General features: G+C 43.7%; 1 protein-coding gene across 3 annotated transcripts in view; it reads left to right on the top strand.

Moving 5' to 3' along the window:
- CACNA1A (calcium voltage-gated channel subunit alpha1 A) overlaps nt 1–15,882 on the top strand; it is a 216,052-nt gene that overhangs the window by 14,389 nt on the left and 185,781 nt on the right. The window lies entirely within an intron of this gene.

The following is a 15,882-nucleotide window of genomic DNA, read 5'->3' as shown; positions in this document are numbered from 1 at the left end:
TTATTTAAAGACATAATGGTACTGAGTTCTGGGTTATTTTTAAGGCTCTCTGTTGTTAAACAATTCTGGGATATCTTTTTTTTTCCCTAAAGAAAATAATTCATTAGATGAATTTAATGCCTCATTTCTTTCCTTCCTTGGAGGTTTTCTAGAACAGTGCTGCTCAAAAAGGTAGCCACTTGGGCCTCCCTGATGGCGCAAGGGGCTAAGACGCAACCTATGAAGCTGTCCACAGCCACTGCAGCATGAGTTTGATCCCCAGCCAGGGAGCTACCCACATAGCACAGCAGACAGCTCCTGCCTCGCCCGCTGCTCCCCTCAGCAGTGTATTTCAATCTGCCTGTTCTGTTCCCCACTCGGTCTCTGGTGAATCCTCTTACCCCCCACACCTCTGCCTATACCCCATTTCTTGTATTCATAAATAATAAATAAATCTTTTTTTAAGGTAGCCACAAGCCACACGTGGCTATTTTAACTTAAAAGGTAATTAAAATTAAGAAAATGAAAAAGTCCCTCAGTTGCACCAGCCATATTTCAGGTGTTCAATTGCCACTTCTGGCTTGTGCCACAGGTAGATGGAGAAGTTCTAGACATTGCATCATGGAGAGAAGTTTTTGGTTTTGTTTAAAGATCTATTTTTTATTTATTTAAGCGTCCAAGAACTGGGGTGCCGGCCAGACATGCAGGGGCTGAGAGGATTCACCAGAGACAGAGTGGGAAGCAGAACAGGCAGACTGACTGAAATACACTGCTGAGGGGAGCAGCGGGTGAGACAGGAGAGGTCTGCTGCACCATGTGGGTTAGCTCCCTGACCAGGGCTCCAAGTCATACCTCAATGGATGGCGATAGCTTGACAGTGCTGAGACTTGTAACTTCTGCGCCACCAGAAGTTTTATAGGACGAGCTGTGGCCCCCATAGAGCCGTCAGCAATAGCAGCATCTCCTGACAGCTGGTTGTAACCGCAGATCTCATACCCAACCCCCAACCTGCTCAGTCCCAATCTGCATCCTAGCTGGGTTCCTCAGATGAATTTGGGGACAGTTGGAATCACCTGGAAGCTTTAAAATGCTGATACCTCAAGCCCCACACTCACAGAGGTTGGTGACATTGATTCAGATGAAATTAAAAGTTCAACTCAGAGAAGCAGAGAACACTTGGAAGGCAGGTAGACTGGAGCTGGATCTGGGTGACCTAGGGCAGGCTGCTCACCTCTCTGATTCTAAAGTTCCCTCTTTATAAAGCCAGGACCTGCGAGCACCTCCCTTCCAGAGCTGCGAGGAATAAATGATGTGGTGGTTTGAAATGCTGAGCAAGGGGCCTGAGACACGGATAGCAAATGCTTCCTACATAAATAAGTGTCATTTTTAAAATGAGGTCAGCAGGTTTCAAGCTAATGGCTGGAGTGGAGAAAACCAAATTTTTAAAAATGAGTTTTGGGTTTTTTGTTCATTAAAAAAAAAGGAGGTAAAATTCACATAACAAAATTAACCTATAATGTTTTAAGGTTCAGTGGCATTTAGTACATCCCCAGTGTTGTGTTAACCTCTTTGTAGTAAAACAACATTTTCATCACCCCAAAAGGAAACCCATCAGACAGTCTCTCCCTCCCCCTGACTTCCCACGAGGCCCCTGGCAACTGCTAACCTCTGTTCTGTCTCCATGGATTTCACCTATTCTGCTTTGGAGGGGGCGGGCGGTACAGTGCCCTCCCCTGCAGACCTCCTTAAGTGAGACTGTGAGAAGGCCCAGCTTCCTTCATTCCCAGGTCTTCCTGCATCGGGTGTAGGGGGCTGCCCCCACTCACATCCTGCTCTGGTGACCTGGACCTCGCCAGTCAGCAGTGGTTAATCCCAGCAGCAGGCCCCTGCTCTGCTCTCCCAGGGCCACCACAAATGAGAGGTTTCATCTCAGCTGGGTTTCTCCTAGTTAAATATTTAATAAATAAGACCTACAACTTGTGATGCTGGGAGTGTTTGATAGTGAAATTAATGAGGGGGAGAGTTGCAGGCAGCCTACGGGTTCATGCTTGAGCCTGGCCATGGGCACCCAGGTGACACAGGCTCATCTGGCATCTGGTGGCAGGACCTCAGTGAGCTATGCTGTTCTATGTCCCCTGACTGTGGCCTCCCTGGTTTTTAGCACTGTGTCTGCTACAGAGGAACCACTTAGCAAATGTAGGTTGAGAGATTTTGTGTGCATGTAGGGGAAGTAGAATGGAAGTTGGGGGGGGGGGAGCTAAAGGAGGAAAAAGTGTGGAGACAGAAGTGGGGGAGTGAAACAAGGGAGGGGAGGGGGATAAGAAGCAGATGGAAGAGAAGGACAGAGCTGGAGGGAGGACGTGGAAAACAGTGATGGGAGAGGGAAAAAGATGGAGGAGGTTGAGGGACCTAGAGAGACAGAGACAGAGGGAGAGGGAGACAAAGAGATGATAGAAAGAGAAAAAAGCAGAGATGAGAGAATATTGCTTCTTGTATCTTTTCCCCTCCCCCATTGGTCTTGCTCATCTTTCCCCCCTTTTTGGTCTCCTTATTTTTCATTTCCTTACTCTCGCCTTCTTGCCAGCTTCCCGTCTCTTTTCATTTCCTGTGTCTCTGTTATCTTTTAATTTTTTGTCTGTGTGTTTGCCCCTTTTCTCTGGTTCCTCATAAACCATCCTTTGGTCTGTGTGTCTTTTTTCTAGTCACTTTTTAGCTGACTCTGTTGGCTGGCTGTGTGTGTGAGAGAGAGAGAGAGAGAGAGAGGCAGACAGACAGACAGGCAGAGACCGAGAGGGAGGGAGGAGTATAAGAACATGGGTCAATCAGCATTTCCAAGACCACTCATAGAGCAGATGCCCAGACCAGGAGCCGAAGGCCACTGTCTCCTCGGTGTCCCCTAATGTCTCCCGTCACAGCTCCTCCTGCTCTCCAGGGCAAATCACTGTCGAGGATTTTATGGAGCTCATTAACTTGCTGTTCCTTGTGGCTTTGCCACCTAGGTACACATCCCTAAGCACTACAGTTAAATGTTATGTGGTTTTGAACTTTGTGTAAACAAATTTATGTTTTATGAATGGCTTTGTATTTTGCTTCATCAGCTCACAATTATGTCTGTAAGATCCATCCTTGCCGTGGTTGTTGTGGCTCCTTCGTGGTGATATTTGTTCCCTGATGATGAACTGTCAAGTGTTCACTTTTTGGTGTCATCATGAGCGACATTGCTGGTTGTTGGTGGATTTTGTTCTGCAGGGTACATGCCTCAGTGCAGAGGAGCTGGATATTAACACTAGTGCATCTTCGCTTTGGTTATGTATTTTCAGCTGTTTTCTGCAAAATGTTTGTGCTGATTTATACTCCTACTAGCAGTAGGTGAGCATTCAATTTACCTCACAGCCTTGCCAACACTTGACATTGTCAGACTTTTTAATGGCAACTGTTCTAGTTGGTGCATGGCAGTTTCTTGTAATTTTAATTTGTGCTTCCCAATTATAAATGCTTCCCAATTATAAATATACTTTAATATATTGACTATTGAATCGTATTGGCTATTCAAGTATAGAATAGTATTGGCTATTCAAGTTTCTCCTTTTGTGAAACACCTCTTCATGCTCTAGTCACTTCAATGTGGTTGAAATCTTTACTTTTACAGCTTGTGGGCTTTGTCTCTTATTTAAGGAACCCATTTCTACCCTAAGATTATAAAGATGTTCTACAGTATTTGTAAAGTTTTACATTTTCACTCACCATCTGTCTTTAATCAGCTTGAAATTGATTTTTCTGTAAGATGTGAGGTAGGGTTCCAATTCTTCTTTATTCCACCTGAGTTGTCTTAGCACCATTTATTAAAAAGTTCATCCTTGCCTCAATGATCTAGAAGACAAACTCTGTTTAACTTTTACCTCCTTTGGACTGGTCTGTTTTTGTGCCCATCCAGGCAAGCCACAAATACTTATTGAATGCCAGCTATGTACTAGGCACTGGGTTACAGCAATGAACACAACAGATGCAGCCAGTGCTTCTGTGGAACTTACAGATACATAGTTATAGCCACTTAATTTATAACTACAAATGCTATAAGCCCTTCAAGGAAAGATGAACCCAACTTAATCTGAATGAGGCATATACCCAACTTCCCCCCAGGGAAGTGGCATTAAACTGAGTCTTTAGTGGCATTAAACCAAGTCTTTAGTGGAACACATTTTCCTACTTTGCTATAGTGGGAAAGGAGTGATGGGAAAGATTCTGGTCAGAGAGAACAACATGTGCAAAGGTCCCATGGCAGAAGCTTAGGACTTTGTATTCCTAAAAACAAACCCAAAAGACACTGTCTGAGCACAGAACCAGCAATCTGTGATATATTATGTCTATAGATGGCCTCACTGGCTGGCATGTAGAGAATGAATTGGGTAGGGGCAAGAATTAAACTCCAAAACCAGGGAGGCAACATTTATAGTTCTTTAGTGACACAGACAATGTGCTGTGGACTTGGGATAGTGGCTGTGGAGATGAAATTATTCATCAATTTGCAACATTTTGAACTGGCATGATTCTCCTCTCCCTTCTCTCTCTCTCTCTTCCTGTTCTGGTTGATATTTCTGGGTGAAGAAAGCAGTTGTGTTCCTGCTAAGGGTATGTACTCTGGAGGGCATATTTGTCACAGATGGTCTTTGGAGTTCTAGCCAAGAGAGTAACTGGACAGCCCCCCGGCCCCCAGGGTTTTCTGGAAGCATTTAAAAAATGGCCATTTATTAATAACAACAGTGAGTTGATAGCCTTTCCTTAGAAACACTGTTTGGCTATTGCCTCATTTATCATCCCAAATGGCTCTAAGAGAATGATGGGGGAGAGAGCTGAGGGCTTTTCTCTCTGTTTTTGTTGTTTGTTTTTTTATAGAATAGGGGAAAGTTAATCAACAAACTTGAGATCACACAAAAGACATTGGCTTGGGGATTGGAATCCAGTTCCTCAGATTTCTGTCCCAAGAAGTCTGTCACACACCCACTCTCTCAAGCACACTCTTTCGCCAACCTCTACTGAGGTGTTCTTGAGTAATTTTCTTTTCTGTTGCAAAGAGGCAGAAAACTCAAGGGACTTAAGCCAAAAGAGAGGTGTTTCCTGGCTCTTGAGAAGGAAGAGTTCAGGTTTGTCTGGATTGGGGATCAGATAGCATCATTGGGTCTTAGTTTCTGAGCTCTGTTTCATTTTGGTTTTAATTTTCTTTTTATTTATGTATTTTTTACATCATTATTCATTTTTGAACAATGTTTGCTTCCCCCCTCAGGTGTAGTCCCCACAAAATTTCCTTCACCAATGCACCTGTGCACATCCCCTGTGTTCCTCCCTCCCTCTGATCCTGTTTTTTTCTTTTTTAAACAAAACACCCAACACTATTCACCTCTCATAACTTTATTTCGGTTTTCAGTGTCTACTAATTTATTTTAATTTTGTGTTGTCTGGTTTATCCACTTAGTTTCCTTATGTTGCACATATGAGTGAAATCATCCAATGTTTGTCTTTATCTTTTTGACTCAATTTCACTTCACATAATCACTTCACATTCCTTCCATTTTCCTGAAAATTGTAAAATTTCATCTTTCCTTATAACTGAATAATATTCCATCATGCTTATATACCACATTTTCTTTATCCAGCCATCAATAGACATTTTTAGTTTCTTTCTCTGGAATCTGATTTTTGAGGTTGGTGCCATTCTCCATGTGCATGTAATCCAGCTACAGCACCAGACGTTTGGTCCCCATTTGGTCCTTTCCAGAGTATAGCCAAAGGGATTCTCTTCCACATTCATCCTTCCAGCATTCTCCCAAATGATTTATTGCTTTTTGTTGGCTCTGCAGAGGTCATGTGATTATGCCTGAGCCAGTCACTGTGGGGAACTGCAAGATGCAGGAAGAGGTGCTCTGCTTAGCTTGAGCTTGAGCCACATGACAGTGTCTGGGTGAAGCCAACTTTGTGGAATAGGGACAGGTGATGCCTTTAAAGGTGCATTAGGGTATGCAAGCTATGCAACAAGCAACTCCATCTTCTGCAGTGGCTTAGCACAATAAGAATGCATTTCTAACTCATAAATCCCTTTCAGATAATCAATAGGTGGCCTTCCATCTGGTGATGTAAGGACCCAGGCTCTTTCTATCTTGTGACTCCACCATCCCTTGAGAGCTTGAAAGGCTCTTACTTCCACCCTGTAGACAGAGTATAATGGTATAACCATGAGGTGGGGAGGGCACATCTAGAAGTAGTACACCTTGCTTCCACCAACATTCTTTTGACCATCATTTCATGTCATGGGACATCAGTGAAAGTCTCAGTAGGAAACAGAAGACACTCTTCAAGAAATGAATGATATGGGCAGTTAGCACAACAGGGAAGAAAGAAGGGAGAGAGAGAAAATAGAGAGAAAAACATCTGCCTGGCAGGAGCTGTAACCTGAGGAAACTGGTAGAATAAATGCCTTAACTTTCTATACCCCTCCCACCACCACCACCACCCCCATTTCCTGCAAGATCCTTTTTTGTACAAACCAAATTGGAAGCCAGAGAGTGGGGAGCTCAATGAGATGGTCTATACAGGTCACCCTGCCCAGGCATAGCAGAGTAGGAAAGGAAGGAAAGAGGATTCTGGGGAACAGGAAACAGCCAATACCCTTCTAGTATGGGAAAGACAGAGCCATTGAGTTCATGTGCGCCATTGGGAGGAGGAGGCTTAGTGGATACATCACACTGTCTTTTCCCACAAGGAGACAAAACAAACAACTACTTTGCTGCTGTTGTTATTGGTGGTGGTGATGGTGGTGGTTATCGGTTTCCTTTACACACTAGTGTCTTCCCCCATGTTTTCTTTTCTTTCTCTCAATCTAAGTAGAAATGCTTTGATGTCCTTGAAAAGAGTTCACTTCTATGCCAGGCTTCAGTGTGGGGCCCTCTGTTAGAAAGCTGGTAGTGGGGGTTATCAGCACGCAATCTGTGCCCCTCACAAGGCCCTTGGTTTAGCCCAAAGCTGGAGTGGGGGAAGCTGCTTGTATGGGCTCAGGGAACGACCCTTCTTGTGAGCTCTGTTTTGCTGAAGGTGAAACCTAGGAGAGGCCCTGTGTCTAACTCTAGGAAGGTGGACTCTGGCAGGAAGCGACCCCTGCCCCCACCACTCTTTGGAACAGCCTTGGCAGCCAAAAGTGGATGCACAAATGAAATTGTAGCCCTGGCGTGCTGACAATGGCTCACATCCACCCCACCCCAATCCGGTGCAGCTGTGTTAGCTTGTGCATCTTTTTCTCCAGCCGCTGCCAGGGTCAGCCTAGCCACGATAACAATGACCTGTCCCCTCCTCGCCTTGCCCACTTCTTTGAACCCTTGCCATCACTGTCTCGGCGTCCTCCATTCACAGTTTGCGGTATCTCCTCCCCTCCATGGAGAACGGAAGAACAGCCCCTCATTGCCTCTGGCAGCTGACTCACCAGGTCCCCACCTTCCAGCCACTCCCGGGTCCAGGACAACAATGAGGAAAGAGGTAGGCAAACCCAAGTTGCCCATGGTGGTGCTGGTTCCACCACCCATGGATTCTGTGATTCCTAGTTTTCATACCCTCTTCTCAACTTTGCCGGGCCCCTGCTTCAGCAGTGATGATTGCTTGGGTTCAAATCCCAACTTGATCACATGAACTTCACCCAGTGAATAAATGACTTCACCTTTACCTTTTACCTCAGTTTCCACACCTGTCAATAAGAACAGTCATGATGACTAGAACTGAGCAATTGGCCAAGCACCTCTCACTTGAATCCGTTAAGTCCGTCCTCTCGGTACCCTGACGATAATATCCAAATTCAATAAGCTGTTGAACAGGTTTAATGCAAGAATGTAGGCAAGAAAGCTTCCTTAGTCCAGGGCTCACCACATCATAAATGCTTGATATAGATGCTAGTTTGAATAGTAATTATTATAGCATGTTATATTACATAGTTCTACATGTGTTTATAAATGTGTGCTCTAAGCGCTTAATATATTAACATACAGTTATTTATTATTGGCACAGCAGAGGAGTCAGCAAACTTTCCTTTAAAGGGCAAGTAAATATCTGGACTTTAATAAATAATAAACAAAGGACTTTGCTACCTTTCAGATAGTAAAGATCTGAAGCTCTGTGGGCCATAAGTTCTCTCTCAGGCCCCGCTCTGCTGTTGTAAAAGGCACCCAGAGACAGTATGTCAATGAATGGGCATGGCTATTTTCCAAGAAAACTTTATTTACAAAAACACGCCACAGGCTGTAGTCTGCCAGGGTCTGAGATAATGTGTGTCATTAATGTAGCAGTATTTTTTAAAAACATGTTCTTCTGTTTATACACTTCTTTCCCCTTCCATTCTTACAGGCCTGCTCTTCTTTCTCTCCTTTGCTCCCATCTTTCAGAAAAGCACATCGAGGCCACTAGACTGTGTGGTCCTTCCAGCCCCAGGCTTATTTGTCTGGTGGGGAGTGAGGGTGGTGCAGGCTTACATCCCTCTGCCCTCCCTCCTTTATTCCTGACTTCCCAGGTCACCATTCTTGCACTGCTGATTTCCTCAAACCCTGGAGCATCTTGGTGCTCCTGTCCCCACTCACTTGGCTTTTGCCATGCTCTCCTCTCCACTCTTCTTCAAAGACACTGAACACCCTCCTTCCTCAGAGTCTGGGTACCAGCTGCTCCCTTGGCCTGGATCTTCACTGTCCTAGGTCAGTCACTTCCTGCCTCTTACCTCCAAGTCTTTACTCAAAGGCTTTCTCCACAGCCAAACTGTTTTAAATTGTACACCCTGCCCTTCTCACTGCCTCCTGGCTTTATTTCCCCTTTTGGCAACCTCTTTGGTACCCCTTTTCCATAACCTGTATAGCAGCAGGCAGTTTTATTGATTTTGTCCACCAGTGTAGCCTAGAACAGCACCTGGCACATAGTAGGTGGTCAAAAATTGTTTTGAATGGGTGAGAACTACACCTTTGTTCATTTTAATTGCTGAGTAGTAGTCCCTTGTATGACCATACCAGTTTGCTTGTCCATTTATCTGTAGATGGACACTCGATAAATCTTCATAAATCCTTTAGGTTTCCCATTAAATGGTACCTTCTCAGAGAGCCTTTAACACCCAGCCCCCCACCCCTGGCCTGAGTTTGGTCTCCCCCTTCAGTCCTCATAGCACTCATCATGGTGCAGTCACAGGTCTGTGCTGTGAGGCATGCTCTGACCAGAGCTGTTTACTTCCAGAGTGAAAACTGAAGCTAAGAAACAAAGCACAAGCATTTGTAAAAACAGCTCTGCTCTCGGAGGCAGTGGTAGTTGGCGCCCCATTCATCCATGTGGAAGGATGTCACAGGTCTTCTGGAGCTTACTGTTCATGGTGTACTCTATACGGTTGATAAGGCATTGTTACATGGTGTCACATGATGTCCTGCAATGACAGGTTGTCATAAAAGCCAGGACAGAGCACTATGGGCCAATGAGCTGGATATTAGGGAGGAAGTGACAGTACTAACCTAGTCAAGTGGGAGGGGCAGGATCAGAGGGTTAGCTGTGGAGATAATGAGTGGTTGTGTTCTGGCAATAATTTCTAATTTATTTATTGTGGTAAAGTACGTAAAATGTAAAACTTGTCATTTAATGGCCTTTAGAGCATCACAATGTTGTGCAACCGTTACCTTTGTTTAATTTCATCAATTTCATCATCAATGTTTGATCAGCACAAAAGGAGACCCTGTACCAGTTATTAGTCATTTCCCACTCTCCCTCCTCCCAACTCCTGGTAATCACTAATTCTGGCTATAATTTGAAAGTTGACCAGTAGGATTTCTGGACAGATAGTGGTAAGAGATCAGTGAATTAATGTGAAGAAAGCAGTTTGGTGACATTTAGCAGGTGCTGAAAACTGATATATTGGCAGTGACAGCAAATGCTTTCCAGAAACCTTGCTCCCATGATAAACTGGCTTACCCACCTCCTTGGAGTTTCCGCCTGCTGGCTGGAAGTGTGGCAGACCCAGCATCTTTGTACACATCCTGAGTAGGGGTTAGGAAAGAGTCATCAGGGGTCAAACCAGATTTCCCAGAATCATGCAAGACTGCGCAACCAACATGAGTTGTAGCAAACCTGGCTTTGGCTGCTGTTGCTCCAACTAGCATTAGCTGGACCTTCAACTTGAGCCAAAATGGCAGCTTTCAGGGGAAGAGCAAGAGGCATATAGTTTCTTTTCCTGGCTGTGCTTCCACTTTCTTTTGCAGCTTCAAATAAACTCCTGCTCTGTTCTCTTTTACTGTTGACCTCTCTCTGAAAGGAGTATGAATCTCCCCCACCCCTTTCCCAATGTCTGTGATATGTTTTGGTTTCTATAGATGAAACTCTTCTGTGTGTATGTCTGCTTCTGTCTCTCCTTCACTGAATGTAATTTTTCCCCTTGTTCCTTCTCCCCCTGCCTCCATTGATGTTTCTTCTCATTGTTATCTAAATCTTATCCTCAATTCCTTTCACATGCAGTGGGTAGCACTTAAAGAACACGGATCACATGGTCTTGGATTCTGACCCCACATCTGCCACCTTTGAAACTGACTTTGGCCAAGTTATTTAATCTTCCTGGATAGAAATCCTTTGTATTGGTCAGTCAATATTAGGGGTTCTTCTCTCAACAGCATATTCTCTTTCCTACCTCCTTGAAGTTGGGCATGGCTATGACTTGCTTCAGTCAATGGATTGTGAATGGAAGTGACATGTGTCACTTCTGGGCAGAAGCTCTAAGAGCCAGTGTATGATTCACTGCATTTCCTTTTGCCTGTATCCACCATCACTAATGCACAGAGATGGAGCCTCCCTGAGACTAGGATGGCACAGAACAGAGTTCCCGCTCCACCTGAAAGTGGACCTGTAATGACTTTGGCAAAACATAGACTCTCCATGGTATTATCTATTATCTAATATCTATTAGCTATTAATATTTCTTGATCTGCACACTGGGAATATTATCTAAACACTGTGAGCATACATATATGCTCACATGCATATAAAATTTTTGCTAACAAATATGATTTCCTAACTGCTGTCTCCCTCTAGGGTCTCTACTTCTTCTCCATGTTTTTGAAATCTTGAGGAAAAAAAGTGTGGGAAATAATTGTCTGACTTTTCCTCCCAGGAGATGAATGGTGTCTAAAGCTCTGAGCAGTGATTCAGTCCCTCTTCGCCTCCTTCCTATGACCTTTTTTCTCTCCTTCCCATATCACTTGGTACCTGAGTGATTAAAAAATCGTATTTTTTAATTAATTAATTTATTTATACAAGCACTGGGTACAGTCAGAAGCGCGGGAGGGTGAGAGAATTCACCAGAGCCAGAGCGGAGGGCAGAGCAGGCAGAAGGACCGAAGTACACTGCTGAGGGGAGCAGCGGGCGGCAGGAGAGGTCTGCGCGCCATGTGGGACCCTCCTCCGGTGGCCGGGGAGCAGCCAGGGATCGAACTGGCGCTGCAGAGGCTGCGGGCAGCTTCCCAACCCAGCTGCACCACCAGGGAGGCCCAAAATCATTTTTTTTAATAAATTATTTTATTTTATATAATTCTTACATCATTTTTCATTTTTGCATAATGTATGCATTTTCATTTGATTATATTCCCCATATAATTCCCACCCCCTTTTTCTGACCCTAATCCCTCTTCTCCTACCCCTCCCCCCACTGTAGTGTGTCTCTGGTCTTTAGTTGCTTGTTGATAAAAAATCCTATTTTAACTCATTCAGTTTTAACTCTTGCCATCTTCATTTTCTCTTTCCCATGTCCTGTTTTCCCGTTCTACTGCTTATCCCATGAGGGAGTTTAAACTAGTGGTCTAGAACTTGCAGTGCTTCTCTGTTATTTTCAGTTTATTGTTTACCTGCCCTCCCCCCGCCCCCCAGTCAGTTATAGTAGCAAATTAACAAATTCCTCTGAAGTTCCTCAAGCTTGAAGACATTTCCTTTTGCTCACCTAAGCAGAATTCGGGAGCAGTTGCAGATATCCTGGCCCCTACTGTATATCTTCCTCTGTGTTGTGAGAGCGACTCAGTCAGGGTCAGTGAAGACCCAAGCAGATCTTGGCCAAGGCTCCTTGATGTTCCGGCTGTGCTGGGGTGTTGTCATATTGATTAAGCTCCTGGGATGGCTGCCAGTAGCCTCTAGGATTAAATCAATAGAGTTTGCAAAAAGTAAAAGCTGCTTTTGGAGGCACAGAATATGTTGGTTTATTTTTTAATGATAAAGCTTCAAGGAGAATCTTCACGGATGGCAGGGCCAGCAGAGGAAAAGGCCAGGCAGACCCAAATATTTGGGAAAGTGCATGGGGAGCAAGTGAAGGAGGTTTCATCAGGGGCATGGAGCTTTCAAAAAAATCTGTTTAATTCAAGTTGCCAGACCTACAGCTGGGAGAGTTGAGAGAGAAGGTAAAATATGCAGAAAGGAGTAACACCAAGATGTAAAGAGAAATGAAGTAGATGTAGATTCATTCACTCATTCAACAAACATTTATTGGAGTCCTGTTACGTGCCTCGTATGGACGGACACTGAAAATAATGATGAACAAATTCTTACGACAAAGTGTTCTTAGAAAAGATGAAAAGGGGAGAAGACACAGGAGGAGGTCGTGTGAAGACAGAGGCACAGGTTGGAGTAAGGCTGTCATAAGCCAAGGTATTCCTTGAGCCACCAGAAACTGAAAGAGGCAAGAAGAATCCTCCACTAGAACCTTGGAAGGAGCTCGGTCTTGCCGATATCTTAATTGTGGGCTTCTGGCCTGTATCACTTAAGAGAATAAATTTCTGTTTTAAGTCACCATTATGTCAGCCCTAGGAAACTGATACAGACACTCCTATAAAGTTTGTCATGGCACAGATAGACACAGTGGTTTCCAGAATCTCACTCTGTAGCAGGGAGGAAATGGGATGAAGAAATACCCCAAACTCCTCCTCTCTTACAATTTCCTGCTGGTGGGAGATGATGGAGGTTGGGTGATACACTTCCCAAGAGTCAGCTCTGCCTCTCCCAGAACACTCAGCAGAGCAGTGAGTGAATATTTGGGGGAAAGGAGCAGCAGGAGTATGACAAAGCATGAGATCAAATGCATGAGATCCCCTAGGAAGTGGATATGGATATAGAAGGGAAGATTACCTGGACTTGAGCCAAAGGAAAGACCAACTTTTAGAGATTGAATTGAAAAGGAGGAGTAAAGAGGAGAGACAGAATTTGTGACAAGCAGAATAGGAAGGAAACTAGGAAGACATAAAAGAAGGGTATGGCCAAGTAATCCAAGCTGTGAAAGGTGACCCTGGGATTTAGCAGCCTAGAGGCCTTTGGCAATATTCACTAGGAGAGTATTAGTTTAAAATATTACATAGGAGCCTCCCTGGTGGTGCAGGCAGTTGAGCACAGCGCTGTGAAGCTGTCTGCAGCCTCTGCAGTGCGAGTTCAATCCTGGCCAGCCCGGGAGCTACCCACATAGCACAGCAGAACTCTCCTATCTCCCCTGCTGCTCCCCTCAGCAGTGTATTTCGTCAGTCTGCCTGTTCTATTCCCCGCTCTGTCTCTGGTGAATCCTCTCACCCTCCCGCACATCTGTCCTGTACCCCAGTTCTTGTATGCATGAATAAAAATAAATCTTTAAAAATAAAATATTACACAGTACAAAGCTTTATAATGCAATATCTGTATATACTACATTATGATCACCACTGAAAATCTAGTTTCCATCCACTGCCATTTAGTTGATCCCATTTACCCAGTTTCCCTAATTTCTCTCTCCCTTTCCCCTCTAGTAACCACTATTTTGTTCTTATAATCTAATAGTTTTGTTTGTTCCTTTGTTTTTGTTTATGTTCTACACATGCATAAGATGATATAGTTTTTGCCTATCTATGACTTACTTCATTTAGCATAATGCCCTCAATTTTTGTTTTAATGAAAGGAAGTAGAGAAATTTAAGTTTGCGACTGGTGGAAGATTTTGGGTCAAGAGTGGGGGTTCTAAAGATGAGAAAATATTTATTTTTCTAAATTATGTTTGGGCCTTCCTTCATCTAGGATGCTACAATTTGTGAATGCAAATATGAGGTCATGAATTTAACGTCATCAGCACAGATTGCTTATCTTATTCAGGAATGTTCTCCTCTATAGGCATGAGAAGACAACTGGTTGGATTCATCCAAGGATTGGCTTTTTCCAGGAGAGAGAGACAAATAAGGGAGTAAGCTAGGTAAGACTGACAAGGAAGGAGCTGAATCCAGGAGGAGGTGCTAAGAAATGGTGTGGTCAGCGGGTCACAGGAATTGATGGGATGAATGTTGGATTGCTCGTGATATGGGAAGAGGAGACTGGTATTTAAAGAGAAGGAAATTTGGAGAAAAGATATTTTGGAGGTCGCTGGCACAGTTTCTAGGGTGCATGATTGGAGTAACTTAGAGTTGGCGTTAGTTACTGATGGTGAGATAGAGATGTCCTTCAATGATCAATAAGGAAGGGATCAGCATGGATGGTGGTCTCTCTACAAGGAAATTGAAGGTCATAGAAGGTAACACAATAGTCTCCACCATAATTTTTATTTTCCTGGGGCCTCAGCATCTTGACTACTGGGACTTCCTTCCTCTTTTGACCTTGAACTTCCGACTGAACCCAAGGCATTAGAAGGGACAATGTGGGCTTGCCAGTTTTAGGGGAGGCAACTTCTTGGTCTTGCTGTCTTTCTTGACTGCACCTGAATTAGAAAAAACTTTCTTCACCTTACCTGATTTATTGGGCACTGTTATCACCTCACCTGAGTTGGGAAGGCCATTCCTTGTTTTGCTTGCTGTCTTGAGGTCCTTCTCTTTGACCTCACTGGTTTTCCTTGGGGTCTTTGTGGTAGAAGTCACCCTGGACTGGGTTCTCCATTTATTCTTCAGGAACTAATTTGAAGATGCCAGTTGGCCTCCTCGACCTTGGAATTGATAGTCTTTGGGGATATTTCCAGGTTTGAATTTAAGCCACGAGGTAAATAGCACATATAGAGAAGATGCTGGGGAAATGGAGGGTTTCACTAACTGTTGAACAGGGGTGAAGGTACAAGAGAGGAGAAGAACCTTCACTCAGTAGAGGGTAGGGAACACAGATGTAAATTGTATCAGGAGATGGGGACCACTTAGAAGGCCCCAGGGAAGTTATTGTCCTGACAAAAGAAGATAAGAGACTAAGAGAAGTCTTCAGTTCTTATTTGGAATCCCAGACCCCAAGAGTCTAGAAATGACCAATACCACCTACTTTTTTCAATTGTATTATTCTTTTTTTTCTCTTTTTATCAAGGGAACTTCTTTTTGCTTTGTGTGTATTTGTGTTTTCCATGAGTCGTGTTAATTCTTGCATGTTTAAACTTTTTGATAAAGAGCAATTTGTATATTTAAATTACAGATTTAATTTCATAAGGAACACACGTCTGTAAAATAAAATGTGGTAAATCTCCAGGGTTGACTTGGCGGTATATAAGAGAATATCAAAGGTGCACCCCCCTTCAACAGTTTCACAACATTTGGAATTTATCCTACAGAAAAATCCTCACAAGTGCACAAGGATGTATGGTCAGATTATTCATTGCAGCTTTGCTTGTAATAGAGACAAACTGGAAGCATTTAGGGGAATATTAAATAAATGATGATGCATCCACTTACAAGAATACTGCACAGCCTTTTAAAAGAGGAAGGTCCAATGTACTGATATGGAAAAATGTATCCAGTGTGGTGAGGGGCACAAATTGCAGAACATTATGTTCCAAGATCCCATTTTTGTAAAGGGAAATGCAGTTTTGTATACTCATATGCACTCTTTCAATACTATTTATTGAGTACCTACTATGTGTTAGTTGCTGGGCACATAACCAAGAACAAATTCCACA

The sequence above is a fragment of the Talpa occidentalis genome, unplaced genomic scaffold (genome assembly GCF_014898055.3).
Source record: "Talpa occidentalis isolate TD23 unplaced genomic scaffold, MPIMG_talOcc4v2.1 talOcc4.12, whole genome shotgun sequence".
In the NCBI taxonomy this organism is placed as follows: Eukaryota; Metazoa; Chordata; class Mammalia; order Eulipotyphla; family Talpidae; genus Talpa; species Talpa occidentalis.
The sequence above is the reverse complement of the archived record's forward strand: the minus strand, read 5'-3'. Positions and strand labels throughout refer to the sequence as shown.